The sequence below is a fragment of the Pleurodeles waltl genome, chromosome 7 (genome assembly GCF_031143425.1).
Source record: "Pleurodeles waltl isolate 20211129_DDA chromosome 7, aPleWal1.hap1.20221129, whole genome shotgun sequence".
Classification (NCBI taxonomy): Eukaryota; Metazoa; Chordata; class Amphibia; order Caudata; family Salamandridae; genus Pleurodeles; species Pleurodeles waltl.
Window position 1 is genome coordinate 599,227,156 of NC_090446.1, and position 3,648 is coordinate 599,230,803.

Sequence of the window (3,648 nt, forward strand, 5' to 3'; positions counted from 1 at the left end):
TGTCAGGGGTGGTTGGATGCCCAGTGGGAGGCATATAGGTTGTGTACTGGTCCATGTGTGTGCCAATGGTGATGAAAACGGGTATGGTGGGCCATATGTGTAAGAGGCTGGACTGTTTGTGTAATTCAATTTTCCTGTGTGTATTGCCTCTGCAGGTCAGCGCCCATCAAAAGAAGAGTATATGGCGTGCCGAGGGTCTATGGCAGGCGGAGCACCCACTGTCGCAAACAGTGGGAGGACCTGAGACGCTGGGCACGGAAGACAGCAGAGGCCCAGTTGGGGATGGCCTCTCACAGACGAAGGGGTGCCCGTCGAACCCTGACCCCCGTGATGGCCTGCATACTGGCGGTGGCCTATCCTGAGCTGCATGGGCGCTTGAGGGCATCACAACAGCTACAAGGAGGTGAGTATAGTGCCCATCCTTACAACTTACATATGGTAGGGTGGTATCCGGGTGGTGGATGTGTGTCAGTGTGTGCCCCTAGGCCAAGCCTGACATTGCATAGTAGGTACCCTGGTGGCTAGGGTTCAGAAGGGAAAATCTTGCTACCTAGCTTGTAGGCATCTACTCCTGGTCAGGGCTGCGTGGGTCCCAGGTGTGCTGCATTTGGCAGTGTGTGCCTCCCCCCATGCCTTGGCTGCTAACTATTTCTCTGCCAGTGCTATGGCATATTGCGTAGGCCTATTCCCTGTGTGGGAGGGTGCTGTGTATGCCAACAGTGGTGTTGGTGCAGCCATTGACCAAGTGTATCCTTTGTCTCTTCTCCCCCTTCATGTTTTGTCATCCTGTACTTATGTGCATTAGAATCATCTGGCAGAGGAGCAGAGGCACCTGTGACAGAGAGAGCTGCATCCCACAGGCCCCAGGAGGCAGAGTCCACAGAGGGCAAGGGCACCAGTGGGACGGAGGGTGAGGGGAGCACCACAGCGGAGTCTGGAGGGGACAGTTGTGACACAGATACCTCCTCCGATGGAAGATCCCTGGTGGTGGCGGACACTTCTGTGACCACCCCAGCTACAGGTACTGCCGCTCCCCCCTTACCAGCACTGGCCTCCCAGCAGCCCCTCAGCGAGTTGCCCGTGCCCACTCACCCAGGAGGGTGGGCATCTCGTTCGTCCCAGGCACCTGAAGCCCTGCCCCAGTGAGCCCTGCTGCCCTGAGTCAGGAGGCTATTGACCTCCTGAGATCCATCTCTGTAGGCCAGTCAACCATTGTGAATGTCATCCAGGGGCTGGCAGCCCAGATGCAACAAACTAATGCATACCTCGTCGGCATTCACACTGGATTGGCGGCCCAACAGAGACTGATTCAGGCTCTGGCCTCCTCTCTGATGGCAGACATTGTCCCTGTTTCTACTCTCCCTCTCCAACTTCCACTGCCCAGCCCCATTCTCTTAACCCCAACCCATCCCAAGCAAACAGGCAGACGAGCATGCACACAAACAACACACAAGAGTGGTAAAGGCATACACAAGCACCACACTTCATCCCACAGGCACTCACACAAACACCATTCAGATGCAGACACACCAACATCCACTATTCCACTGTCTCCCCCTCTTCCTCCTCCACCACCTCCCACGCAGTTCCATCCACACTCACACCTGCATGCACTACATCATCATCCACTACCAGCATCATCACAACACCAAGCAGAACACACACCTCACTGGCAGACACCTCCACAACAGCCATGCACACTTCCCATGTGTCCTGTCCCACTGTGTCTGTCCCCCCCTTCAAGCACTCAGACACTCAACAGTCACCCACCTCACAACAGCATACAGGCCATTCACCTGCACCCAAAATCAGCAGACAGACACCTCCAACAACCACTCCCTCTTCCTCCACTCCCATGCCTTCTCCCTCTTCCTGCCCCAATGTCCCTAAAAAACTGTTCCTATTTACCATTGACCTCTCCCCTCCCCCTCCCCCCATCCTTCATGTATGGGCCGGGTAGGAAGAACCCAGCCAAGCACCTCAGCCACACAGTCCATGGGTCCAGTTGTCACCACACCCATTCGTGGTGGAAAAGGATCCAGGCCACATGTCCTGAAGGTGAAGGAGCCTGCACCAGACAGCCTCAAGGGAAAGGAGCCTGCCCCAGCTGCCAGAAAGACAAAGGAGCCTACACCAGCAGGCCAGAAGGGAAAGGTGCCTGTCCCAGCAGCCAGGAAGACAAAAGAGCCTGCACCAGCAGGCAAGAAGGGAAAATAGCTTGTCCCACCTGCCAGGAAGACAAAGGAGCCTGCACCAGCAGCCAAGAAAGGAAAGGAGCCTGCCCCAGCTGCCAGGAAGAGCAAGGAGCCTGCACCAGCAGGCAGGAAGACCAAGGGTCCTGGGGTAGGAACTGTGACTGAGCCCCCACTAGCAACCTCGGAGCAGCCATCCGAGGTTGCAGGGGATGGGTAGGAGCCTCCCTCCACCAGCAGCAAAACCACCACTGTGCAGCCGTCAGCACCAGCGGACGGTATGTAATCGAGCCTCCATGGGCTGCTGTGCGGCCTGCCCCCTGCAAAGCCAGTGGGTATGACTCCTACCTGAGAGATTGTGACCTTGCACTCCCCAGGATCAAGAGCACAGGGCAGGTTGCCCCCTCCAGAACCAGTGGGTAAGACACCCACATTCCTAACACTCCCAGGATCAAGAACAGGGCACAATGCCCCCTCGAGAACCAGTGGGTAAGACACCCATATGCCAAACACTCCCCAGGAGCAAGAGCACAGGGCATATTGCCTCCTCCAGAACCAGTGGGTGAGACACCCACATCAGAGACTGTGACCTTGCACTCCACAGGACCAAGCATAGGGCATGTTGCCCCCTCCAGTACCAGTGTCTTGTAACATCTCCCAGATAAGGCGCCCCCAGTCCCCCATCCCCCTGAGGTGCCTGCCTATTTACCAACTGATGCCCCTGCAGTGTTCTCTCCGTGTTGAAGCAGGTGACATGTGTGGCCTAGGACTTTGGCCTGTGGCCATGTGGACTACGCAAATAGTGGACCGGGCTGTGTCCCTTTTTCTGTACCTATGTATATATCTATTATCTTGCCTAACTTATTTTTCATGCTGTGTTGATCTCATTACATTCACTTTTGCGAAATCGTTTTGTCCTTGCATTATTCATCTGAGTTACGGGGCAAACATTTTTTGTCATGCAGCTGATTGTGTGTATGGTGTTGGGGGGTGCTGTGCGTGTGTGTGTCACTCTCTTTTTCCTCCCCCCTCCCTTGTGTGCTAGGCAGCTGTACTCACCGCCATTGTCTTCGCTGGCGTTGGTATTCATGGTGGAGCAGAACATAGAACATCATGGGGAAGACATGCAGTTCAGACTCCAGGGCGGCGTGGTTGTTCTCTGTGTCTCCAATGGTAAGTCCTTTCCCTTCTGAGCTCAGTTTCTGTCAGGCTTTTGATGTCGTTCGTACTGCCCCAGAAAATGTGGTGGTTTCCAGGGTCATAATGTATTGGGTGGAACATTGAGTTCCTGCTAGCTGTAGGCGGCTACTGCCGTGGTGACTGTTGTTTCCACCCTGGTGGTCGGTGTGGTACATTGGCTGTCTTTCAAGGATCTTTCCGCCATGGTCATAATTTGGTGGTAGTTACCACTGGCCTGTTGGCAGTATTACTGCCACCTTAACACAACTCACCAGGG